The sequence below is a fragment of the Micropterus dolomieu genome, linkage group LG14, assembly GCF_021292245.1.
Source record: "Micropterus dolomieu isolate WLL.071019.BEF.003 ecotype Adirondacks linkage group LG14, ASM2129224v1, whole genome shotgun sequence".
Lineage (NCBI taxonomy): Eukaryota > Metazoa > Chordata > Actinopteri > Centrarchiformes > Centrarchidae > Micropterus > Micropterus dolomieu.
The window spans coordinates 19,769,542-19,785,316 of NC_060163.1; the positions used below are offsets into that span (position 1 = coordinate 19,769,542).

General features: G+C 38.1%; 1 protein-coding gene across 2 annotated transcripts in view; it reads left to right on the forward strand.

The window, feature by feature from the left end:
- Nucleotides 1-8,630: 8,630 nt before the first annotated feature.
- LOC123982451 (5-hydroxytryptamine receptor 3A-like) overlaps nt 8,631-15,775 on the forward strand; it is a 19,285-nt gene continuing 12,140 nt past the window's right edge. For both annotated transcript variants that reach the window (XM_046067971.1, XM_046067970.1), the window contains exons 1-2: nt 8,631-8,826; nt 9,576-9,739. The gene's annotated coding sequence lies outside the window, so the exon portion shown is untranslated. The remainder of the gene's footprint in view (nt 8,827-9,575; nt 9,740-15,775) is intronic.

Consider the following 15,775-nt stretch of genomic DNA (forward strand, 5'->3'; position numbering starts at 1 on the left):
TAGTTGCCTATAAATAGTCAATGAAACACCCCTCATTAATATTAATACTTAGCCTGTGGATTGCATGAAGAAAAGGAGGCATATTCTGACAGAAAAGCTAAAAAAAGAAATTACACCAAGCGGCAACCTTCCGGTTTCCTTTACAGCAGAATAAAACATGTTTACAGCCTGGTACAAAAGATGGTTTTATTGTATATCGCTAACTTTACCCTTCATGACAACTGTGAGGGGGGTGAATTTTTTTTATAACTCGCCCATTTAAATTAGATTAAGCCTTAAAGTTCTGCATTATTAGGGGCATTGCCACTTTGATTGACAGGCAGCTCGGCAGCTCCGCCTGTTTGAGCCTTTTGGACGTTTCTTTATGCAGATACTGGACAAATAAAGACATGCTGAGCGATTTATTGGAGAAAAAGAGAACCTCCACACGCCTGTGCTCCAGTTGGTGATTAAAATTCTTTTATTATTATGTGTTTATTTATATTTACTTATTTATGTGTTACAATAATTAACAGGTAACATTATGAGTTCGTGACGTTAGCTTGTTAGCTTAGCTAACGTTACCTAACCAACTACTTAGCCAGCATAAAGCTTTGGTAACGATGCTAAAATAACTGGAGAGTGCTAACTAGAGTTTTTAAAGAATCGTGCACAGAAGTCAACATATTAAAGTGTTTGAATTTATGGTGATAACACTTTGGAACAATAATGCCTCTGTTAGAAGGTAACGTTAAGTAACATTAAGTTAGTAAAGTAATGTTAATGGCCCACCTCGTCAGTTAGACGACGTTATGCAATGTTAACGGTAAACTTGCCAAAAAGCCATTGTTAGATTTGGATAGGTAACATTAAAGTTACTGTAATAAAATCACTGTGTCACTAGACTAAGCGGCTCAACCTGGACTGAGGGACGGGGTTGAGGGTCGAGGGGGAAGCAGCGGTGGTTGCGGTTGTCGTGTTGGTAAACACAGGTAACTAACTAGCCGGGATGTAATGGCCATGTTCCTCTGTTGGGTCAAGTATTAGTTATGTAGAAAGATTAGCTGAATGACAGCCGCTTCTGAGTTTAGTCTAGGCTCTCCAGCTGTATGTATTTTTAACCTGTGAGGCCCTGCTTACATTCGAGATTCAAGCCCTTTTTGTTATTGTGTAGCACAGATTACTTTTGTGACAACTCAAAGGTGCATTAAAATGATCAAAAAATATATGTTAAGTAATACCAGTTCAACAATAATTTAACATAAGAGCAAAATAATAAATATAACGTTACAGTAACAACTGACTTCACTGATAAGTGGTGTCCTGCAGCAAGATAAATATTGCACATACTGTATGAGTAAGCAGTGTATTGTACGTTGCCATATTTACTGTTACATGACAGAGAGGTTATCATGAGGCGATCTCAGAGTTCAGTAGGTTCATGACAGTTGGGAAGAGGCTGTCAGTAACTTTCTACCATTGTTGTGTTTACAGGAGCCAGAGGAGCTGATGGCAGCATCATTCCAGATGTGAAGCACCAGAGTCCAGCTCTACAGAAGTCCCAGCTTCCAGTGTGTCCCTGCCAGATCCTGCAGCTCACTGCTTTGCTCAGCCTTGTTTTTCTTTTACTCCACAGCACCTGAACTCAACTGATTTCAAATTATGACAGTTAGTTCCTATACATAAGTTCTCTTATTATATTTACTGTTACAACACATTACTTCAAGTCATACAAAACAACTTTTACATTTGTAACCTTTTAATATTGATGTTCCCATGAATGCTTAATATGATTTTAATTTGTTAAACTGTTGCTTTTGTATTAGAAATCATTTTTACTATTTAAAATTGATCACCCTAAATTTACTAAAAATAAAATCACATTCTTCATTCATCAGTTTCTAAAGTTAAAGAATATAGTGTGAAAATATGATAGTTTACAGCTGTAAATGAAAATCTTAAGATAATATTATAAGTTAACATTTTGCATTTGTCAGTAAAAAAATTAAAAGCTGATGCTATAGATTTGGATTTGGACATCTCTTTAAGACATGGATGTGACATTAATGGGGAGTTACTCTATTGTGAAAACCAAAGAATTATCTGCACATTGAATACTTTTGATGCCTTGTAGAAGGTGTTGTGGGCACAGAAGGCTTACACTGTAGAGATGCACCAATTTACCACAAGTGCATTCGAACAGCTCAGGACCTCAGAGTTTGCAGCGTCATAATTAATGATACCACCAAGTTGGATTCATTATAACTCTGTGAAGGTCATTCTTTGTTTTATGTCACTTACCCACAGGTTGGTTTGGATGTGTGCACATTCTTCTGTGTTTAAACTAGACTTAAAAACAGAGCAGCCAACAAGGTACTCCTCAAAAACTATTTAGGCTTGTACTGAGTGCATCTTAAAGTAGCTCCATCCCTTCATAACTGATCTGCAGGAAGGGGCATCCCTCCTGAGTAGTGACGGAAGTGGAGGAGTACACATAAATGCAAGATGCACTGGATGACCCAGGTACTAATTTGGATTCCCTCGTTTGAAAAGAGAGTAAAGCAAGTAAAGTAAGTAAAGCAAATACATTCCACTTGTGTTTGAACATTTACTTAAACAGTCTCCTCACTTAACGAGGCTGCTAATGAATCAAAAGAAAAATGACTTATTTTACGTGAAATAAGCGTTACACTGAAAGATCAATTTAATAAATAGTGTTATAATTTTGTGCAACGCATCACATCCACACACTGGCGCACAGCGTTTGGCTCAATAAGGCAACTAATACGTGATGTGATAACAGTATATGAAACTATGCACTCATAATTGCTTGACTGAAGCATCGATAACGGCATCAATTTAAATGTAATTTGTTCAACTGTTCACCTTATTTACGAGAATAAATTGCACTGCATTCTTTTGCAAAAAACAATATCTCCTTTGTGTTTATTATCCTTAATCATGGTTCTTTTTGTGTTCACTGCAAATGATCTTATATGATGCCTTTTTATAGCGACCCGGACGGGTCTGTCTGTCTGCCTGATCGTCAGGAAAGCCAGGTGGCAGCGAAACAGGCAGGAGCCTTGGAGAGAGCAGCTTGCTGGGTCTTAATGCTTGGAGCAAACTGACAGTCAGTCCACAACTCCTAACAGGTAACACATCCAAAAACATGTCCATCTCAAATTTAAAGTCTGCTGGGTCCATTCTGTGGTGACATCCTACTGTCATGGTAAATGACTGAGTGCAGTCAGAGAGCTGAGGTGGACCCAAAGGCAGACCAAAAGGCGAGAGCATGCAGTTAAAATACAATACAAATATTTATTAAAGCAAACTAAACAGTCTTACGTGAAGGCACAGGCAAAAAGTCCAAACAAAGCAACGTATCCAAATGAAAGAGTGTCCAAGGAAACAGGGTAATCCAAAAACAGAGAACAAGGTAATAATCCGCAAGATAAATCCAGGAAACACAGAGAACAAAGCACAGCTAAACACTCAACATAAGACTACAAGGGCGTCACAAACAGTGAACACAACTGAGGGCAATATATACACAGGCAAACAAGCAGGGAGCTGAAACACATCAGGTAATCAACAACAGGAACAAAGTTAGACAAGGACACCTGTGAATATAATACTACAAAATAAAACAGGAAGTAAGGCACACAGGAACACACCAGGACAGATCTATCAAAGTAAAACACAAAACATGGAAAGACCGCAAAATCAGGGCAGGGAACTGAGAAAGGACCAAACAGGAGACAGGACTACACTAAAACATGGAGACATAGGACTAAGGACTCAAACAGGTAAAAACGTGCTGATAAACATAAGTTTAAACTGAGCTACAAAATCCTAAACAAGACAAGATCAAATAATGAAACAGAAATACACAGACCAGGAATCACACTAACATGAACTAAAGCACAGAACTAAGAACTGAGGCAAGGAACTAAAATGCAGGACTAAGAACTAAGATAAGAGACAATACAGATACTAAACATGTGAATGAATAAAATAATAAACAAGGCTACACAAAGAAACACAGAACCAAAAACAGACTTAAACATGAACACAAACCACACTCATAAATTATATAAGTTTTATTGGCCTATACCACTCAGAGGTAATATTTAGATTTATTTTACACAATAGTATCCTTTACAAACATTTTGCCGTTTCTCATTTCTCCAGTTTATGTGCGTACGCATGTCTCAGAGTTTGCGTGGAGGACCGCACATTCTCCCATCAAGTTAGTTTTGTATAGATCACAACCTTTGCTTGGGAAGTGGCGTACGCACATTTCCAGCACTGTGAAGAAATGCAAAAAGCTCGTTAGGTAAAACCTCGTACTATCACATGCATATAATAGCCCACTGAAAATTAAAATTTGCATAAAAGTAGCCGAGCTATTAGACGGCGCTACCGTATCATATTTTGAGAAATTATTCCAACTGGGTGCACAGCTGGCTGCAGTGGCCAACAAGCTTCCACGCCACACCCCACTTCCACGACATTCTGGCTGAGAAACAAGCCACTCTTGCCATGGAAAAAGCAGCTATTTGCATTCCCACTGCACTCACAAGAACCCGATTTTATTTTATTCTTATTATATTATTATTTTATTATTGTATAAGTAAGCACATTGTGAGCAATGTACAATCCTGAGTCAAATTCCTCGTATGTGTACACATACCTGGCAATAAAACTGATTCTGATTCTGATTTTCATGTGGGGGAGTAGGAACATCAACCACCTAAACAACATTAGGTGAATTGCACTTGGAGCATTTCTGGGGCTTGAATGGCTATTCTCTTGGCCGAACTATCTGTACAAAGGTCATCAACCACTGCATTAGAAAATGTCATATATATTTATATGGTAAAAAGCCTGTGTACATAAAAAGTTCAGCTAAGAATTCTTAGCAGGTTTAGAGACAAACATTCAGTCACCAAAAAACTCAGACATTGAATGTTGCTTGTGCCACTTATGGGAAGCAAAAGCTACTTATTTTAGGCTTTGTAGACAAACACAAATATTCAGAGATATAAATCAATAAACGATCAGACACATTAATGTCCCCCTCAGGATGAATTATAATAACTTTGGTGATCCCCTGATTTTTTCTCCACTGCTATGATTAGGTCAAAATTCATCCAATAATTTTGGTTTATGACCAAATACACGATCCATTTCTAGATAAAGTTTGGATACATTCTGTTTTTCCAGCCCTGTGGCTCTTTTTATGACAATGCCTGTCCATTGATGCGCCACTTTGGTTCAGACTAAAATAATAAGTATTGGCATTCATGGTCCCCAGAGAATGAACCCTAATGACCTCATCTATACTTTGTGTTAAGTGCTAAACTAAGATGCAGAGCATATTAAACATTATACCTGTTACACATCAGCATGGTAACATTTTCATTGTGTGGATTTTAGTATGCTGATTTTAGAATTTAACTTAAGGTACATTAGTCTTATTTCCTAAGAAGCCGTTTGCTGGCCTCTTCTCCATAGCAATGGTGGCTGAGACTCATGAGTATCGTCATATGTAGAAGGACCCTTTAAACCAAAATGGACAAAAAAGACACCAAGTTAATAATTAACAATACTGACCATGTATTAAATTCATAGTACTGTTAAATCATTTCAAAGACTGCCGCTTTATGGGTAAAAGTGCTTCCAGAACAGTGTTTCCTTTCACTTCACACCTGTATCAAAAGCAGAGATTGTAAGTAACACAATGTTTGGCAAAAGAGGGCACGAAATGACGTGTGCCCTGGAATGGAAGGGAAAGCTTGGTGCAGTAACCAGTCACACCTGAGAACAGTTATACATTTATTGTAAAGAAATGTAAATTGTAGTTTGCTTGTTTGTATACTTGACATAAAACTCCTTTCAGAGTTCCTACATTGTACTTCTAACTAAACAACAATAGCAGTTGAAGTGAGAAGTTAACTGCTTTTGGTTTGATAGCAAAATTGTTCTGCCAACAGGCAGCTAAGTGTCGGGGGCGTTGGCAGTTTGTTGCAGCTTTATTGCATTAAGTTTGTTTCTTTCATTAGACAAAAAAAAGTCAGTCATTACATTTGCCCAGCCCTCTTTTAGTACAAGGCTGTGATTTTACTGCTGCAACAAACATTTCCAGACAACAGAGAAAGGACAGTCATGATGCTTGCAGTTTTCCTCTTTCTGCTCACCCTCACAGGTAAACTGGGATAATTCTGTATGATGCATGCAGGTGTAATCTGAGAACAGTTCTGCAGTATGGATAAACCTATAATTTCCTGGTTATTAACCACTGCTTGTTAATATATTAAAACATTGTTTATTTTTAACATCATCACAGAAACAACATAAACCATTTACCAGCTTCCAGTGTGGAAGGTGTACTATTGACAAACTTGAATTCCAGGGTTTTCAGAGTTGATTATTGGTTCAGTTCACACAATTATAGTAAAACCTTAACTGGTATCTGTCCACACCGAATATTTGGGTTTGTCTGTGTGAATTTTATTTTGCCACCCCTATACAATGAAGGTGAATGGAGTATTTGTGATACAGCTTGAATAATTAAACTAAATATACTGTGAAAATGTCTTTCCAAAAACTGTTCACATTGTGGTATTTGGATAATTCAGAGTAACTGGGACACTGTTAAAATTGCCATTGCAATTCTTGATGATCAACAGAACTTCAATCGGAGCTCTGAAAAAGTATGTAGAGTAAACAAACACTCCAGAAGTACTCTGTAATTATATGCATGAATATGTATTCCTGTTGCTTTAATTATGGAAACCTTGAAACTGAAGACAATGTTCTGTTTTGATCTATTTTGGATGTTTTTTGAAGCAGTTTTTGTGCGTAGTACTGGTATAAACAGTAAACAGAAAAAGTACTTCAACAATATATATATATAATAGTACACATGGTCTGTTGTGACTGCATGACAATTGGCCTGGGCTGATGTTAAGATTCCCAGCCTGAATTATTATTCTAGTCCATCCCTAGGTTGAGTTGAGCCGAAAATTGCACTCTTGTCTTTGATTTGAACAACATGCATTTGGACGTGTACCAGATGTACCCTATTTAGACTTAAATGACTGCAAAAATGCTCACATATAATAAAACTATTATAGATTAGATTAGTTATTTCCTGTGTCTTTCCTAGTGTGTGCTGTCAGCTTTGTTTCCTGTCTTTGTGTTCCTTAATTGATTGTTTACACCTGCCCTAATGTGTGTTATCTGTGTTCAGTTCCCTCCCTATGTTTTATAATTTGCTTGGTTACGTTCGTCCTTATCATTTTGTATTACTTCCTTCCCCGTGAAGTGTCTCTGCCCGTTTCCGAGTTTGAATAGTGTATGTATCTTGGGGAGTGGTTTTTTTGTGTTTCCTGTACTACTTTTGATTTGGATTGAGTTTCTGTTTGCCCCGAGGTTCTGGAACAGCCTGCCTGAGGAAATCAGGTCAGCTGAGTCACTTCTTAAAACATACTATATAGGAGAGCCTTTCCCGATCTTATTTGACTTTATTTTACCACTTTTATTTTATTCTATTTTACTAATTTTATATTTATCTTAAACCGGTATTTTAGTCTTTTCAATGTTTTCTTGCATTATTGTCTTTTGGGCATTATTGTCTTTACACTTGTTAAAGCACTTTGTAACTTGTTTTTGAAAAGTGCTCTACAAATAAAGATTATTATTATATTATTATTATTATTATTAATTAAACACTGTACACTGTACTCACTCCGCTGTAACGTCTGCATGTTGGGTCTGAATCCTTCTCTGTGGCTGCATTATCTACATCCATACCAGTACAAACTGACCAATATGGATCCAGTGGATATTAAAGTGTTGTCGGGGGATGGACACGAGTTGGCCTCTACCTCGACACCTACTCCTGGTCCCCTGTCAGCGGCCCGCTCAACTACTGGTTCTTGTGTTTAGTCCTCACTCCCCCCACCCTGGCTTGTTTGACCCATCCCGGTTCATGTTGAACTCATGTTTGTCTTTGGACTTGTGGTGGAGGTTGTGTTTCTTGTCTCTCTCTTGTTCCTGTCTTTGTGTTCTCTAGACTCTCTCAGACTAGTGTTTTTAATTTTTTTTATTAAGAACACACACATTAAGTCAGAGTTTCAGAGTTGAATTTTATTGTGTCTGTGTATGTGGATAATTCAGAGTAGATGGGACACTGTTCCTGAAAAAATTGCTGTTGAGTTTTTTTATTGAAATTTTACAGTATTGTGGGCTCCACAAACAAAATCCCATTCACCTCCATTGTTATAGCGTAGACGCAAACATTTTGGATATTGACATCTCAAAAGCAGTTAAAACCACAACTACCTGCATAGCTACATCCCACCAGAGATAAAAGATAAATTGGTTCTCTTTCCCAATTTTCTTTTTAGAATGACATGTTTTAGAATGTTAAATAATAAGATTCATTGGATTTCAAAATAGTTTTCTGTGAGAACTGTTGCTAACAGTTTTCAACAACACTTGAGTCAGGGTAAATGAAAGTTAAAACAAACATGTGACACAAGTAGACCATCAGCTGCTTTCAACCTGATCATCTTACATACTTGCATACATACTAGTAAGTCTGTCCTCAGGACATGATAATGTCACAACTACCCTTCCCAAGATGATTCTATATTTTAAATATCTAAAACATTTTACACTTTATCATTCTGTGTTGGAAAGAAGATGTGTGTGCAAGTAAATCATACTTAACATAAAGACATGTGTCCTCTTTTCTGTCAGGTAGAAGTACATCCAATTACACAGAGCCACCGGAGCAACATGATGATCAACAGAACTTCAATCAGAGCTCTGAAAAAAGTATGTAGAGGAAACAAACACACCAAAAGTACCCAGTAATTATATGCATGAATATATATTCCTGTAGCCTGAATTATGGAAGTCTTGAAATTGAAAACACTGTTCTGTTTTGAACTATTTTGGATGTTTTTTTAAGCAGCTTTTGTGTGTAGTAATAAAACTACAAGAAATATTACTGTAATAAACAGTAAAAAGAAAGTATTTTTTCAAATTATACATGGTCTTTTGTAAATGCATGAGGATTGGCCTCGGTTGACCTTAAGATACCCGGAATAAATCATTATCCCAGTTTGGCCCTGGGTTGAGTAGAAAATTGCACGGCTGTCCTTGATTTGAACAACATGCATTTGGAAAACCTGTAACAGATGGATCTCAAATGGAAAACCTATTTAGACTTAAATGACTGCAAAATGCTCACATTGTGGATAAAAGTCGGCAGTCCTGCCAAGACCCACCTCATAATGGCCATCATTAGTGACCACAATTTGTGGGTATTACTGCAGATATTTTTGAGCAGATGTTTTATTAAAGGTTAGAAAATACATTCAGAAGCAGTGGATCCCTGCCAATGAATGCATTTTTAAAAAATAAATTATAAGTAATTAGGAACACATACCATAAATCTGATGTACAGACAAACATTAATAGAAAGCACTTCATTTCCAGTTTAAAAGCTTGAGATTGATGTTGTTGATGTTTTCTTTTTCCTTTCAAGAGTAAGCTCTGAATGTATCTTGATATTTTTCCAGTAAATAGGGATTCCTCTGAGGGTAAATGTGGTTATCAGGATGTTTTGAACCACCTGAACCTGACCAAAAAAAATGATCTGTACAACATGGCCCGGCCTGTTAAACACTACAGTACAACTACAGTCATACACTTCCAAATGCTGCTGCATAGCATCCTAGATGTGGTAAGTTTTAAATTAAGCTTTACATTTTCTGTCATTTTTTTCTTTTTAATGGTAATGATTATTTCCTCTGCAAAGGACAGTAGTTTTTATTTTTTTTTAATAATTATGCAAGTATTACTAGTGATCAGTTAGTTAAAAATCGCTCAATTATCTTAAATCAATCAGTCAGTCTCATATCTAAAGGGTCAATTCTCTTGGCAGGGACGTAGAAATAAGCAACACACACAGTTCTTGATTATATTACAGTGAATTTATTCTCTAACTAATGTGATATAAACGGGTAAATAAACAATGGCGGCACAATGAGACTGGAGGTGCAATTGTGGGAAGCATTTGACTCATACGGCAGAGGGGAACTAATGAAAGTAAGCTAACGCTATGAGTTTAGGAGTTAAAAGGAAATCTCTGACCACAGAATGTTGTTAGGTCTTACGGCTTGTCGACGGCCTGCTTTGGCCTGTTGCACGGGTCCCACGCTAGCTGCCCGATCCTGGCTTTTTGCTAGGGAGTCTCCGGGGTTCTCTGTGTCTGACTGAAGAAAACGCCATCCTCCATCTGGCAATTCGGCTGTTTTCAGGTTTCCTTCGTTGCCACATGGCTTGGTCTGACCTCGGTGAAGTTGGCTCGACGAAAAAGCTTAAAAATGGAACTTGGTCGTTCCTGAATTAGTCCAGTGTAACTTAACGGACTGATAACTTTAACAAAACAAAAGAAAGAAAGAAAATAAAACAAACTGAGGGGCAGATCGATGTCGCGGCACTTCGCGTGTGTAGCTTCAAACGAACAAACGGCTGGCCGAACTCTTAGGCCGTTGCCTGGCAAGGCACGCCAGACGCGTGCCGAAGCATCCAGAGGGCAGATAGCCGAGAGGGAGAGAGAGAAGAGAGTAGAGTGAACGACGTTGCGTGTCGCTCTTTTGTTGCCTGGGGCGTGGTTCCCCAGAGGGCATTTCAGGTTTCCCGAGGGACTGCCTTTCTAAACTTAATGTCTAAAAGAAAAGAAATCTATTTGCGCGTATTATAATCAAATATTTTCCACAATTGAACCTCAATGGTCAAACGGTTGTACTGTTCTAAGTTAAGCATTTGGTAACAGGAAACAATTGTCACATTATTGGTCAGGATATTTATACATTTAACGGCATTTCCAACGAGGGTATGTAAGACTTATTTCGTCCACTTGGGGGAGCTCAGGTTACATGAGGAAAGCTTAGATTAATCCAAGATCATCTCTCCTTAGGAACCGGGGAATTATTGTTGATTCATCCTTAAATTCAAGCTGGCGGTTAAGAGTATAGTAAGACATTTCTTTATCATCATTTCTAAAGGAATTTTGTAAGAAAGTATTATGAACAAGCATTGATTACATTAGATGAGGGAGTGTCTTGCTGAAAATAAAAAAACACTGTAAAAGTAACTTATTTAGATTCTTTTCAGCACTAATATCAACAACAGATAGTAACAACATGTTAACATAACTACTCAAATAGAGGCAAAGTATCAGGTAACTAGCTTTGAGTCTTTGGAGACTGCAGTCTTTGGTTATTTAAAGTTCAGCTGTCCTGGATTATGTCACACTTAGGTGAGACAAGGAGTATCCCTTTGATGGGGTAATAAAACACAGAGCAAGGTCAGTTGCCACGGTTACATGTGTGTGTGTGTGTGTGGGGGGGGGGGGGGGCAGTTTTGATAGGCTGTTCAGGGAAATTCTAATCGCTGGTTCGTGTCCCTTTGTCAGTTTAACAGTCAGGCCCCGCGTTATCAGCTTCGGAATCAAAAGGGTGCCAGTTTTATGGTCAGGGATAGCACTTAGAGAAAGCAACTTTCACCCCCCCTTCTTCTCTGGGAGAGGATAGAGGAATTTGGAGTAGCTCCAAATTTATTCAATATAAAATGCACAAATCCACACTGTTGTTCACTACATTTTGTTTGCATGCTCCTGTTCCATGCTCTCTGTTGTATTTTGTTACATTTGTCCTCGTGTATTGTCGCCAGCTCTATTGCCTGTTTTACTCTGAAGTTATTGCTGTCTGGATTACATGTTTAGCTTTGTTTCCTGTTGTTTGATCATTCCTGATCTGATTCACCTGTTCACTTTCTCCCTGCTCATTTACCCCTGTATTTAATGTGCTCATTTCTGTTCAGTCCTTGTTGTCCTCGCCGAATGTTGAATGTTCTGTCCTGCCTCTGTGTTTTGAATTACTCTGTGCTGTTTCTGGAATTACTACTTTTGGATTCTGCTTTTGTTGGACATCTGTCGTGCTTCAATGCAAGCCTGTATAGTTAGTTATTTTTTTTAATAAATCACAAGAACTGCATGTTTTGTCGGTGTCTGCATTTGCGTCAACACTCTCACTTTACCTGCATCTGCATCAGCCAAACCTGACACTTTCTGTCTCTAGGAAATAGCCATATACTAGCACTCAAAAGCTCTCAACTTCTTCTGCCTAATCAGCTTTTATATGTAACCAAACTAACTGCCAGCCATATAAATGGATGCTTTACAATCCTAAATAATGATACAAATTGCAATGTGTATGTCAAAAGAATACCAAACCAGATGTACCATTCAGCCAACACATGCTCACACCGGTCTCCTGATTGAAAGCCCAGGTTCTGGCCCTCCATCCACTGCAACTGCCTCCTTACTCAGTCTTTTCTATTAAATATCATATACCTACCTTTACCGTCCAAAACTGAAGATACAGGCCGTTCCCTACTGCATTGACCTTTGACACTACGGGGATCCCCAGTGCGTTTCAAACTGACGCTGACGGGTCTTGACCATGCATTCATATGTGATGACTTGGGAGTGAGAACAAGTTGATTTAGCACTATATTGAGTGCTTGTTAGCCTGTTTGTTCTGCCTACAGACTTTGTCATGACCTGCTGTCGCAGTCTGGTTGGTTGATACACAATTATTAGTGCCTGTTAGTGTTGGTGATTGTTCTGCATTATTTTTATCATCTCCAGGTAATTATTTCTGCTACTATCATAGTAGATTTTTGTTTAATTACTGTAAAAACAAAACACATGTAGCATCAACAGAATTATCTCAGTCAGTAAAGTAAAACACTATTTGATTTCATTTTTTATCAACTTTACATAGCCTACAGCTTGTTCTACAGCTCTCATGTTTTGAGAAGATAATGAAGTAAATTGCTTTACTTACACTTGATACTCTCATATCCTGTTAGTGTAAACTGGTGGATTTAGTTTAAGACCTGGTGGAGCTCAAAGCCATGTGGAAAGGAGCCAACATTGACACAGAGAGGCATCCGTAGGGGTCCAGCCCTCATCGCTGGCCTCCTGCAGGTTTCTGCCCTTGCTCTTGGCTCCCTGGTCAACCCCCTGACTTGCTCTGCTGGCTAAACCCCCAAGCTGCCCTCCTGACCTGCTCAGCCTGACGTGTAAACCTCCGGGTCATCCCCCAGAACTGTCATGGTTTTGGCGTTTTTCCTGTTGCATTCTTGTTTAAACTCTTCCTAGTGTGTGTTAATGTTTATCATGTATTCTCAGTTAGGTTTTGTTAGTATGCTCCTGTTCCATGGTGTTACTCAGTTTTGGGAGTAACGCTTTACAAAAGTAACGCAATTACAGCAACATATTGCTTTTTGCTGTAACGCAATAATATAATGCAATACTAAAAGAAAATCAGTAATTTTATACCTGTGAGGGACCAGGCAGTTAGGCATGAGGAGTCAAGAGGGAAATTCAAAGAAGGGTTTTTATTTACCAAAAAATCATTACAATAAAAGATTGTTTATTTGTTGTTTAATTGTTTAAGATTTGTTTAAGAAGAAGTTTCGGGCCCATAAAAGAGGTCAAATAAACAAACGGTAACTAAAGCTCTGAACATAAGAGACTCAAAAATACAACTGACCTCCTATACAAGAAACAAAGGGGACTTATATTGGCTGATCAGACCAGTTTTGACACACAGGGAAAGACTAACAACTACAACACTACTACATAACTACAAAACCTACCTAAAAACGTATTCTAAAAGAAATGAACATTTAATTAACCTTAACTCAAAATACTCAAATATAATATAAATCTAAACCCCAAAATATTTAAGAAGAGAATAAAGCCACCCCCCAGACATAGCAAGCAGTGGTAGTGTCCAATTAGGCCACCTCCCCTATAAAGCTGCTCCTGCTCCAAGCACCAACCCTTTAAGCCAGCAGACTTACTGGATCTCTCCTGGGTGTGGCATCCAACACTGGTAAACTCAGAAACAAAATTATAACAAAATGACAATCCAAAAGTAACTAATGGTGCGCACTCCAAAAAGATGCTTCTGTATAGTCAACTAAATAATGTTGTGAATGTGAAATAAACTAAGTGTCCTGTAAGTTTATTTGTAACCAAATAAATATTTGCAACAAATATCTAATGTGTATGAAGAAGGTATATAAACTAATCCTAAAGAACACAGCATAAACTCAGTGCATGAGGTTAGTGCTCTTCATCTGGTTGTGAGGCCACGGCTGTGGCCATCACAATACCCATTACAAACAATTTTAATTCAGTTTTAACCCAAAATTAAGATGGTTTTGTTTGTTTAATAATTCACAAACACAAACATTTTGCCTGCAAAAAACAGAACTGTGAGTAAAAGAGTAATGTTATTTCCTGTTTTTAGAGTTTTTTGCAAACATTTGTTAGCTTATTATTCTGAAATAATTTCGCAGATCAAAATTTCCTCAACAAACTTTTATCAGCTTGGTCCAGAGATTATCTGTGCCAAACTTGGTGCCAATTGGACTTCTGAGTTAATTAAAATAGGTTTTTCAGTTTTCGCGACTTTGTGTAAAGAAAACATCATCGCACGTCTCCTATACCATACGAATTGGCAGCATCCCCCAAAGACGTAGATATAAGCTTTGTGAATGTGCAATGTACTGGCAAGTAGTTATGAGGCAAAATGTCCCTTGGTTCAAATTCCCATTCAAATTAATAGGATTTCCCCATGGTATTTCAGCTTTGATTATGGCGCCGCCTCTTGGCCAAATTGTACCAAATCTTTCCGGTGTCATCAGGGGCCCATCGGGGAACAATTGTCCCAAATTCAGTATCAATCGGACTTGTGGTTATGGAGATATATAATGAATGTAAGTCAATGGGATTCTTTCAAATGACTTTGACCTTCAATTCATAGTTTTCATGTGATGTCACTTTCAAAGGAAAATGCTCCCTTGGAGGGCAAAAAAGATGTTATTTTCTGCTGCTTGCCAACCATTAAGCAATTGATACACTGTTACTTTTGAGTTGCTGGAAATGCTGGATGGTTGTTGTGCTTTCGGATGCACTAATCAACAAGGAGACAGTGGAAAGGTGGTAGGGACCTGCCGTTTTTAAATGGTAGAAATGCGGTGGCCTATAGCGGGAGATTCAGCTCAATCCCCTGAACACATGTGGATATAAGGTTTTTGAAATGCGCCTTTGTATGCAGGAGTTCGAAGCCCAAACGCAATTATCTTGCTTATAGCGCCCTCTAGAGGTAGAAGTGTGTTAATTGTTGCACATGAGGTACTCGCGTGGGTTTGGACCTACCCTATGAGTTTGGCATCTGTAGCACTTGCCGTCTAGGCTGCAGTATCACTTTTAGCGGCGGAAGAATAATAATAAAAATCTTTAGAATTACAATCGGGTTCCCATGCCCGTCTCGGGCTTGGATCCCTAATTAACAAATTTGGAGCACTGTGTGGCCTTTTGGGGTTTTGTGCTTAGATTTGATTTGTATTAACTAAACTTGCATTGTGTTGAAGACAGATTTGTGTGAACTGTTTTTTATATTAAAAACCAGCACAGCGCTTTGTTTTATCAGTTTTGCTGTGTATGGTCAGCTTATGATGATAGTTGTGCTGTGGAAAAGATTTTCACGCATACTGAATTTCTTTCCTCATAGAGGGAGATTGACCAGACTTTCATTCCTTATGTTTGGATTTATATGGTGAGTTCTCTCTTATATGGACAGATCTTTTTGATCATTCTCACCTGCCTATCTTTAGTGGAAACTCCTTTTTTTTT